The 12,256-nt window shown below is 36.5% G+C and overlaps 1 protein-coding gene across 6 annotated transcripts in view; it reads right to left on the bottom strand.

The window, feature by feature from the left end:
* Positions 1-12,256, bottom strand: part of LOC106162489 (uncharacterized) — a 57,595-nt gene that overhangs the window by 25,741 nt on the left and 19,598 nt on the right. The window lies entirely within an intron of this gene.

The following is a 12,256-nucleotide window of genomic DNA, read 5'->3' as shown; positions in this document are numbered from 1 at the left end:
AGGCTTTTAACTTTTAAGGGATCTAAAAGGTTTTTAAAGAGTTTTTACCCATCTGCTGTGTCTTATTTTAACAACAAAAATGGAAATTTATAATTTCTTTATTTATAATTTGTAACCCGAATAGCAGTCCAATTTCCGTTTTATATGAATTTTATATTTATATATTAATGGCTGAATAAACTCTTATCTTATCTTATGGGGAAAATTTTTGTGACATACTTGACTATTATCATTTACACCAAGTCAGATTCAGTCCAGTCTGATAGTGGAACTCTCCACCAATTTCTGGCCAAGAATAACCCTGGTGTGAACACAGCTTTACACAACATCAGTCTTCCAATTTATGACTGGTGTGAACAGAGAACAGAAAATCAGGCTCACAAAGAGAAGATCTATCAGATTGGTTATGCCTCCAGCTAAATGTATTGATCATTGGTATGAATGATACCACCACCATCAATAACAAGTTCTCAGCTTAAAATTAGTTTTAGTTTGGACAACAGCAAAAACTAACATATGCTTTTTTTATGGTTATTATACCTAAGTGGTAGAGAACATACAGAAGTTGTTGATACTTCATTGTGGTGAATTGTGCTAGAGGTGACAAAACACATTTGTGAATGCACATCCTCATATAAGTACATCAAGAAGTTGTTTAGAACAACTTCTTGAGTGCACACTGCTAGATCATATGTAATATGGAGCTCAACTGTGCTAGCTTGCATCATTTCTCACATTCAAATCATGATCCTTACCTCAATTATAAAATATGTAATACTATCACATAACTATAGCAATCCATGGGATGCATCTCGTAAAGAAACACTGAAGTTTAAAATTGTATATAAATTTAAATGAACTTCTACAGAAGTAATACTACTTAATGTTAGCAAATGGCTTTACTTGAAAAAAAAAAGTATCAGAAATCATCACCAACCTGCGCACAGTGATTTACCACTCTCAGTAAGTATTTAAAATTTACACAAAGGCAGGCTAGTTATGCTGTGCATCTATGCTAGGCCAGAGCTCCATTTATGTGAATTTCTTCTAGTGAGTTTGACATCACTTAGTCTGTTTTACAGTCCAAAATTAGTCCTCGTGTGAATACACCCTCAAAGAAAACTGAAAGCTAAATGACCACCTCATCACTCTCATATTTAGACCTTCATTTAACAGCAAATTTATCTTACCTACCTATCCCTGTACTAGCCAGTTGTTCTTCCATGTTGCTAAAGCACAAGTTACGCCCAGTTAAAATCAGTCGTGATCATTTAAAGTAGCTCCCCCTAACAGACATCCTGGTAACTAATCAATTGCCAATACCTGGCCTATAAAGAGATCTAAATTCATTAACAGTTCTGACACTACACCTTCATACGTAGAACAAAATATAAAGACTCCTTGTTCCTAGGACATATGAAGATAAAACTTACTTTTAGATGAAGGACAATTGCAATCATGTGACTGTGCACATATATCACCCCCCTGTGAACATCAGAGCAATAAACAGGGCTTCTGACAAAGCCAATACCATCAGCAGAAAACAGATTCTGAAATCTTCCACCCAACTTCTTCACATTAGTGCTATGACAACAAATACCTATTTTTTCAACTTAGGCTCTGATCATTATATCCAAATGTTTTCTTAACATGAGCATAAACTCCACCTTCTGGATTTGATCTTCCTATTTCTGAATAATTTTTTCATAATCCCACACCCCTGTTAAGGAGGCTTCCCTAGCCACGGCCCATCAATATAGGTCATTCAGCTAAATGAACTCCCCATTGACCAGTCAGTCCTAATTATACCCAGATCAATTACAGCAAATAACAATTGGAAATCAGTTATTGGAAACTACATCCCAGTCACCATTGATTGTCTGCTTAATGTTACATCATTTTTTGTTAATAGCCGGGTGCCGTTAAGTGCTTCTGGAGTTTTAGGAAGGATCTACCATATCCCCCAGCAGTTTTTAACAAAGAAGAACAATAAAGCTTGGCAAAAGGTGTTACTCTGTGAACAATATCCGTTTCTTTATTACAATAACAAATTTGCTCTTGTAATGGGGTTCAACAAAGTGACATTTTGGTATCAAGGTCATCTTCACAGAGGGGAGAAAAGATATGTCATTCTAAACCACTCAATATTTCTTTTACTTCTGAATTATTTAAAGATTCTTTTTTTTTTCCTTATCTGGACTGTATGCAATTATGCTTCATGAATGATGCTATGGAATATCACTAACAGGTCAAAAGCACTTTTATTTTGTTTTAGTCATTGACAATTGTTAAAAGATTTTTCATGAAACAGACATAGACATACGTAAGAAAGACAAGCAAAATATTTTTCATTTTCTTTGACCTATGCTATCTTCAGTGCTTGTCGCAAATTCACCATAATAACATGAAAATAGCTAAAAAATCAACAGACGTTGTTGCCAATAATCAGGGATGGGGTTCCTCATTCAATGGAAAGCCTATGACATGAAGACAGGGGTTCAAGGTCTTAGGTTTGTACTTGACGGGTCACCGAAGCTGGTCATGGATTCCTTCTTCCATGATGAACTCTCACTGGCATTTGTATCATAATTTACATTATAAGAATTTTCATTCATTCTTTAAAACTGTCATATAAACAATGATTAACTCAAATTTAGATTGAATGACCCCACACTCTATGTGTAATTAAAAAATAAATAACACCCTTTCCATGCATTACACTTAGTACATCAAAAATGCTGTATTTAAAAAATAAATTGTATGAAAAAAAAATCCCCAGAAGTATAATAAGTGGTCAGTGGCCATATAAAGGCTGACTGACCACAGGTCACTGATGCTGTTAACAACACAAAAACTCAGTGGGGGATGCCCCAGGATATTAAACTGATATAAGATATCATTCACAATAGACCCTCTACAGCCCCATACACAGCCTAGCAAAGGAAAATGACCAAATATCATATTTTACTAAATTTCTTTCATCATGATGTATCACTTCTGCAGCCAAATATTTTGATCTGACATACTGTCTTCATATCGAGTTATTTTAGTCTACTGGATGAAGAGAAGCAAAACCCTTTGCAACTTAGAAGTGTAACTTCTCTGTGATATGCAGGACTGTCCAGCACAATGTCTGTGGAAACTGACCAGCGTGGTCAAAGTGTCCAGTGTTTTAATGTCCACTTGGCTCAAGCCAACAACTAAACGGACAACAAGAACAGATCACTGGGGTATTCCGTCACACATTAAAATGAAACCATATCTTTCCCACAGTAAGACCTACACAATGGCGGTCACTACAACTGACCCCCTGGTCTGAGCCAAGCAGACACTGGACTGACCACTTTAATACAGTTTTACATGTGCCTAAAATATATCCACAGCTTCCAAAAGCACAAACACTCTCAAATTCTTGCAGACAAAAATATTGACTCTTCATTACAGAAAAAAATTTATATGAGAATGTTGACTAAGTTTCAATAATCAGGAATTAGTAAGACCTTTCATAAAATATAAATTAATATCAATCCGTACCTTTTTTTTTTCAAAACAATTGGTGATATATGGTATTACAGATTGTCAAACTGCATCAATATTTCACTCACTATATTATCAAAAAAAAAAAAAAAAAAAAAAAAAAAAATAATAATAATAATAATTCTCACCCTAGTAACACATCCCTGCAGTGGTCACTCCTACCACTACCCAGTGTCCAGTGTCAACTGACCCCAAGCTAAGTGACGCTTTACGCCAAGAAAACTCACACATCCCGTCCACGCCTCATTGATCAATGATAACAAGTTCTCCTATAATATCCCCGCTTCCTGCGGACCTGTGCATTATACACTTAACACACTAAATTACCCAATCTACACCTTACGCTATTGTACAACAGAATGGACTGAATAACAATATCGCTGTAAACTATAACAATATCATTTGAACAATAACAATATTATTATCTAACTGTCACTCAGGTTATTCGCACATGTTTTGTCCCGGATATTAAGGAGCTTCCAATCTCCTCCTTCGCTGCTTCCTTCTACATGTCTCTCCTATATCTCCCCCTATCCCTCTCAAGGTATTGCTTATATACTTATTTCTTATCTACATGTATGGTCCATGACGCAAACTTTAGCTACCTATAATTGTATAATTAATTTCTTTACATCGGCGTTATACAAAGAGGCCGCCACATTACTCGAAAGCTATTGCACCACAACGCGTTACATCATATGACTTCATACGATCTTTACGTCAGACTTGACATATTCCTTTGGAGGATGATAATAATGATAATGACAATAATAAATGGAACAATGAATCACAAACCATATTCTCAGGACCACATATCCTCAGGTATAATTGAAAACGGACACCAGTGTCTAATCACCTCAGCAAACACATCAATATTGGACCAAGCTCTCCAGCAATTGACTCTCTCCTTAAAAATAATGCAACTTTCTTGTTCAGCCAACAGACACTCCAATGTAGAACAACAGCTACAAGCATCTGAACCGCCAGTTTCAAAAAGATCAGTACTGGGCGCACTCAGACAAAACAAAATCAGACCAGTTTAGGTCTATATGCAACTGCCTACACAACAAAACCACTAATGACTATTCAGACTGTAAACATATATTTTTACAGTATTTTAGGAGCCATTAAAAGGCCAAGATCAGTTATTCTGATAAATGTAGGTTCTTAATCAGTTTGATCCACCTTTAAGTCTTTACACACCTGTAATCCAGTCCAGGTTTGAGCAGAACATGGTGTTTGTTTGCCAGGCCACTGATCAGTTCTACCTGTCCTGATCAGTAGTACTTCTTAGTTTATAGTTTGGATTATTGAGGATAATATGAGGTTGATTAAAAAACATACAAGGATCAAGACAAGAGTCAACATGAACTAGGGCTCTGTTCTCACAACTTTTAGATCGATCTATCACCGCGGGGAGTCTCACTAGATTACTGTCAGATAATCCGCCTTAAGTGTCCGTCCCCGCCTACAACAAGCTATAAGGGGTAATTAACTTTCGTGTCCGCCCGGCTGACAGCTATTTAGCGTGAACCCCCAGGGAGTTAGGTCGATCCAATGTAGGTCGATCTAATCTATGAGAATGGGGTGTAGGACTGTGGTTGGTATAACCCTGACCTTTCTTTCACTGGAGCAGGAAGGGGAAATTTATACCACCAGAGTTACTTCAAGATATCATACTTGATAAATAAATAAATAAATAAATAAATAAATAAATAAATAAATAATTTGCTACTGGGCAAAAACAAACACATTCTTGCAATAAGACTTCAAATGAAAATTTCCCTTTATAACTACATAGTAAATCTGCAGCATCATTCATTTATAATTTTTTAGTCTATTATTTAAAAGGATAACTCCACCAGCGTTGAAGACAACTTACAGCCTGTTTTCTGCACTCCTTGCCGTCACCTTCACACCTCTCTGTCTCTGCTGCTTCCTCCTTCTCTCCAGGCAGATCAAATCTGACCTTTTTCTTCCTCGTTTCCCTAACCATGAGTCTCTCTTCATCACTGACATTGACTTTACACCCTAACATTCTCACGAATCACATTGAACGCCCAGCTTTCTATTTCTTGTGGTTTTTCCACATTGTAAGTAGTCTAATATTATTCTACTGAGGCATCTGTGGTACTTCAATACAGTATCATGTGGTTCTACAACACGTTTTTCCAATATTGTTGTAACGCTGCACCTCCTGCCTTCTAGAACCAGTGTGATTCTTCAACTCATACTAAAGCCCGTATAATTCTCACATTTCTTACTGGTAATAAATCTAAAAGTTGAAATCCTAGAGGTTCTCAGTGACAGATCATTCTAAAGAGTTTCTGCTAAAAATGTTTTTTCCTGCTATTGGTTCAATACACAAAGAAATCCTAATATCCAAGAAATCTCCTCTTCTTAATTTTGGCTTTTTCTCTAAGCAATATGGTTAAAACCAGGAATGCTCTGATAAATTTTCCATTCACAACAACGTATTTCCAGGAAAATTTCTACTCCAACTCCTTGGTATCAGGTCATATTACATGAAGAGCATTCAGAGACACTAGTTCTTTGAGTTTAATGCAATTTTCAAGGTAAAAACAAGCCCAGCTTTCTGTGGCACTGTTTTCATATAAATCCGTGCGTTTCTGCCGTGTGGTTTCTCAGAGGGGTTTTGCCACAGGAAACCATTTCCTCCACATCATCTCAGACATAAGGTCACATCTGCTGTCAGGCAATGAGTCTCATTCCACGTAATTGCTTCAAGGTAATAACATAGCTGCTGTGAAAACTGGATCAAAATTCAATACAAATGCAAGTCTTCAGTTTCTGTGGATCTTCGGAAATATAAACACATATATACTGATTCAAAAGTTATACTTGCAAGTTGCTATAAAAGCTGACCAGTGTGTCACCAACTGTGCAAGAAATATTCCTATTTTCCTATTTTTTCAATTTTTTTTTGGCATTTTTTAAAACCCAATTACAGCAGCACTATCAATCCATCACCAGCCCCAACAAAAGTCACTGAAATGTCAAGTTGAATTCTGAATGTTGTAAAATTAAAGGGATAATAACTCTTCGTTTCGGACAAAAAATGAATTTTCCTGGAGTAAACAACAATTTTCCCATACTTACCAATGGTTAATGAATCCATTTTTACATTCAAAGTTAGTCCCTGTTTTTTTTCTAAAAAGTTTGGTTTTTTGTTAAAATCTCTTAAGAGATTTTGACAGAGTATAGCCATCAATGGAGGTCACATGGTCTAAAGACCAGCTCAGTTATCAGAATAATAGCTATAACTGCCGTTTTTGTGGTAAAACAGAATATATTATATTTCTATGAGTTATTCACAATGTTTTTATTGTGAAGTATAGATCTCATACGAAGAGTTATTATCCCTTTAATCAAAGCTGCATAAATTCCCTACCACAGTATGATAAGCCAGTGGTGAAAGCCTGGCAGATCCACACAAAGACTGGTTCTTCTCCAGTCTCGGAAGATCGCCTGACAGAACCTCCGCAGTCTTCAGCTCAGTCATAATGGAGGCATGACTTGAAGAACGAGAGTAAGACCCATTGGCTAATAGGATTACTCCTCATCTGCTGCGCTAATTATGCTGGGAGTATGAGCTAATTTCTGGGTATTACACAAGATCTTGTCTGAAATCCCTGGAATACTGCTTCTAAAAACTCCCTGCTAATATTCCATAAATCACAGACTGAGAAACACTTAAAATATCACACATTTCTGCATTCCATCCTTTTCAAGTAACCTTTCAATGTGTTAAAGAAGATAGAAGGTTTAACACATTTCTTCTATTTCCTTTCAAAAATCACTAGCTGAACTTTTTTTTCTCTCAAGTCAAATCCCCTTTCAATGTCTTTTTTTTCTAATCAGATAACCAAATCTTTGTATTCTCCTGCCGATCTGTCATATAGATCTAGTTATCTTTAATCTTGTCACATGTTCATATGAAATCCTTGCTGAAGGCTGTCATCTGATAGCGTGCAGCAAGATCACACAATCTCCTCTGCCTCACAAAGCAATGAGTTTCTACATCTTCTGCTCAGTGTGTCAACCCAACAACAGCAACAACAACAACAACACACACACACACACACACACATTTTCCTATGGGGACTGCAGGCAGCAGTAATATATCTACCATTATGACATCAGAATCACTTCAACAATTTCAAGATTTCAAACACATTTAGGATAAAAAATTCTGTTAGTCTTCTTTTTATTTGTTTGCTCACCACATTTTTTCCTTTTCAGCCTTTCTGTTGCATCACCATCTTTTCAATTTCATATGCTGATGCTATTGTCTCTAACAACGCAAACTAACCCCACATTGTCTTTACTACACCATAGAGTACCCTATCCTCCAACTCATTATGTATCCTATCAGCTTCCTCCTTCAGGAAATGAGAGGCCATGAATCACAGAAAACTGAAGTCCAATTACCAGGATGATAATACACTGTAGAGGACCTCCATCTTTCCTGGAGACAAGGAGATTTATATCACTGTCCATGTCTTGGACATCAGATCAAATTATCACAGCAAAATAAGGCATTGTTATCATCTTCAGGATGATATTACATCTATTTATGTAGTTATTGGATGTCACATTGTATCACTTTAACACAGTCTCAGTCTTGCAGGCAGAAATGTTGATATGATATTTAACATTTTCTTTACCCTGTTATTTCACTATATTTATGTATATTGTCATTTTTTTTTTGCATTTTGTGCCATAGTGAGAAAGTAAATATACAACTGACTTTCAACATACTATAATTCTTCTATTACACATCTAAGAGTCACAAGCATTTTCACCAATTCAATCTATTCAATCACAGCCCACTCAGTGGTGCTAAGTGGTCCAGAGTACAGACTAAATTGCTCTTCAGGTGTTAATTCACCTGTTAATGAGCTGAGAACAGGTGTACAATGTCACCAGGTAACCATCTCGACAATGACTTGCTCGGGGAATCTGCACAAAGACGCTTAATTAATGAACTGAAAAAGAAAGCTGTGTATAGCAGTCAATTCCATGTATATTAAATCTTAGGTATATTTTGGAAGATAAGCCCTATCTATATGATCTATTTCCTTTGAAAAATCTAATGCTGTCCTATGCTAAACCATATATGTTCTACACTGCAATATTCTAGAAGTGGGAGATGCAATTTCAGCAACCAGGAACTCTCTGTAAAATGTAATAATGAATATAAAATATGAAATTATGAAGATACTTCTATCAAAAAGCAATGTGCTAATGGAAATGTAATGCTCTCATAAAATACCACTAACAGGCTTCCAAAGCACTCTATAATGATGAGGTTTATGAAATGAAATGAAAGAGTAACTTGTAAAGTAGATTTTGCAACATTTTACCACCTGTTTTTTTTCTTTTACCAGTTTTATATAATTTCTTTTACATACAAATCAGCCTCCTTGATGTCTTTCAGATTTGTGAAATACAAATGATTAATCATACCCAATCCAATACAGTTAAAATGATCAATAGCAAAACAAGCTCTCAAAAACAAAAAAAAAAAAAAAAGGATAAATATGTATAAAGACCATGAGTAATATTTTAATACTATTACACATATATGTAAACAAAAAGATAACCAAACATACAAGATTGGTTCATGACTGTGCCTAACATACTTATTATCCATTTCAACAGCCAGATAAAATCTGTGATCATTAGCACAGGGACAGGAAGGAAGGAAGGAGAAGGGAAGGAAGGATACCCTTGATGACATTACTGACATGACAAAGAATCACGCATTGCCACTGCACACACCAGAACAGCTCCGACTCTCATGGATCAGTGAGATTATTTGAGCAGAAAACAGATAATGGCGCTCCTTTTGTGAGGGTGGCATGCAAAGGGATAAAGTTCAATAAAAATTGGATTTTACAAATTGAAAACATGTGACTGGAAAAAAAACTTGATGTGGTAATGCGAGTAAAAGCACATATTTTGTAACACAAGAATGATTCATTGCCAAAGAAATATTTAATGTTTTTTTTTTTTTTTGTTTCAGAACTGAAGAAGAGAAAGTTGTTTGGCTTAAGCAATGTATACCTTAGTGTAATTTTTTTATAATCCAATTGAATTTGCAAAATAATACTCAACAATGGCAGACAAAGAAAACCAAACTTTTCACAGAGCTCTGGCCTCTATTGTCACATCATGATGACCTTATGGCAAAATTTCACAAAACTCCCCCCCCCCCCTCCCCCGATTCATCAATATTTTCCCACAGAAAAAAAGGGAACAAAATAATAAATAAATTTTCCAAACCCAATGCGCTAACATCATTATCTGTAATTTCATGAGTCTGTCCCACTATGGGGAAAAACATTAGCCTCCAGTAGAAAATAATCTCATTTCCTAAAAGATCTGAGGTCTTAGATCACCGACCCTATGATGTCCTCTAACGCTTAGGGTGAAATAAACCCAATGCTCTTTTTGTTTAAATGACATAAATCTTTTACCCTGACGAGTGTCACAGCAAACCACATTAGACAGACTGAATTAAATTGTCACAAGAAGAAAAATTATCCTAATCACCAAAGTCCAGTTCTGATTACATTATTATACCCCACGCTGGCACTGGTTAAATGTTTCCTTCAGAAAAGAAAAAGCGATGGTGTTTTGGCATCAAGTTTAACCATGAAATGTTTTAGTTTAGATTTAAACCCCATTCCCATTGACATCAATGGCCTAAGTAGATCAATCCAACTTTGCAGGGAGTCTTTCTGAGTGCCATCAGCTTATTGAATAACATACCTTGTTTGCAATGTACTCATGTAATCAGCATCTTTACTGTATTTTATGCTAGGAAGAGGCGCGTCATTGAGTTAAGCTGATTGCACACAGCCAGAGCCCCAACAGAGTTGGATCGATCTGTTAGACCAATGGTGTCTATGGGACTGGGACCACTAATACCTTGGCCAGTAATTTAGCTGTCTTCAGCTCAGCAGCAGGTCTTTATATAATTATTTGATAGACTGGATAAAACTAAATAATCATTGAAGCTGAGGATGTGAGAGCTCCCCACTTACCTGAGATGCAGAAACACATCAGTCAATTCAGCCAGGAGTTCCTTCTCAAAAATATATCATATGATTTAAAATCATTACAGGGATAGACTTTTTTCGTTGTTGGAGTAGTTTTTCGAACAAGGCACTCAGAAGAAAAATTCAAAAGTGCCCATGACAACAGTGTCAGGGTTTATAAGAACCAGTACAGGTTGTGTATACCACATGTTCAGTATTACAAACATATTTGACATATCTAATCTTGTCGAAGTTTTTCCCTCCGCGCAGCAGGTTTTCAAATAATAACGGGCATGTCCACAACTTCTATCAGTTAATTTCCCAATATCAGTGCATTTTATGTCTTGGGACGCATTTCCAATGAAGTTGTACTGACTTAACTAAGTCCGTACTATCATAGCAGACAGTGTGACCACACAGAATGCTTCCACTTGGTGTCACTAGATCACGGAGAGTGCCGACCTTCTTCAAGTTTTTCTATTCAGGACTTCGTATAGCTGACACTTCCAATACTTTATATCTCATTTTTCTAACTGGAAGCTCCATTGTTGGTCATCAGACGTTACAAAATCCAAGCAGCTACAGTTTCATTGGGGATCAGCTATCCACCTCATCACATTACACTGTTAAGTCAGGGATGTCATGGCAACAGTAACAACCATGCCGCTTTCAAAGATCTTTCAAATATGGAGAGATGCAGATGTTTTCTAACCCTGATCACGATTACCCTGAATTCCTCAGCACTGACAGTGACTCATTTCTATCCACCAAATGTTCTCAATCCTCTTGAACTTCAGGGCACTGAAATCGCCTACATCATCAAAATGTAAGATCAAGGATTCCACGCCAAGAGAAAAACCATCGAGATCCACTGATCCCTTTAAAAACACAGTGCAACCCTGACAGCCATCTACACCTTATTATCTGACAGGTGTGACTGAGTTACTTTGTTAGTTGTGAAAAAAAGGACAAAAATCCTGATGTTATTATCATGAAATCCATTACACAAGGCTTTTTTTTAACAGAGAGGAGTGTGGGGGTACTGGTAACCGTACCCCGAAGTATGCAGTGGAGCACAATTGGAAATTGAACTCCTGTCAAAGTGGATGCCTGTCCTATTGTCACTGCTAGCAAAAAAGTTAAGCAAAAGAACTTAGAAGAGAAATATGTTTACCTTCATATAAATTTGTTTTTAACATGCTTACTTGACTGCAACATCACACATTTGAGTTTCAGCCTTCCTGCCTTCAAAACCAGCTCCAATGCAGAGGCATCTAGATTTTCCACTCTAAAACAATAGTATTTTTCCTGTAGCAATTATGCCCCAGCTCCTTCTTAGCTATCTTAACATGGCAATGGCATTTGACCTTCAAATTGACTGGCTGGGGTTAATACAACAACTTCATTTCCACTCTGACTTCTGGTCTTACACCAATATATACATGGACAGGCACCTGCTGATAGGAACATTTACACACGGTGAAGACCTAAGGCGAACCATGATCGAACCACTGTGTATCTAAATAGAACAGTAAAAACTATTCTTCACTACCTCCATTTACAAACCTTGCACTTTGTAATATACAATGGAAAAATTTCCTTTACATTTCAAACTTATAAAGGATGTGACCCAGAAATGAACAGAGAGTGAT

Source organism: Lingula anatina, chromosome 9 (assembly GCF_051362555.1).
Source record: "Lingula anatina isolate TDL-2025a chromosome 9, LinAna3.0, whole genome shotgun sequence".
In the NCBI taxonomy this organism is placed as follows: Eukaryota; Metazoa; Brachiopoda; class Lingulata; order Lingulida; family Lingulidae; genus Lingula; species Lingula anatina.
This window is presented reverse-complemented; position numbering and strand designations above follow the sequence as displayed.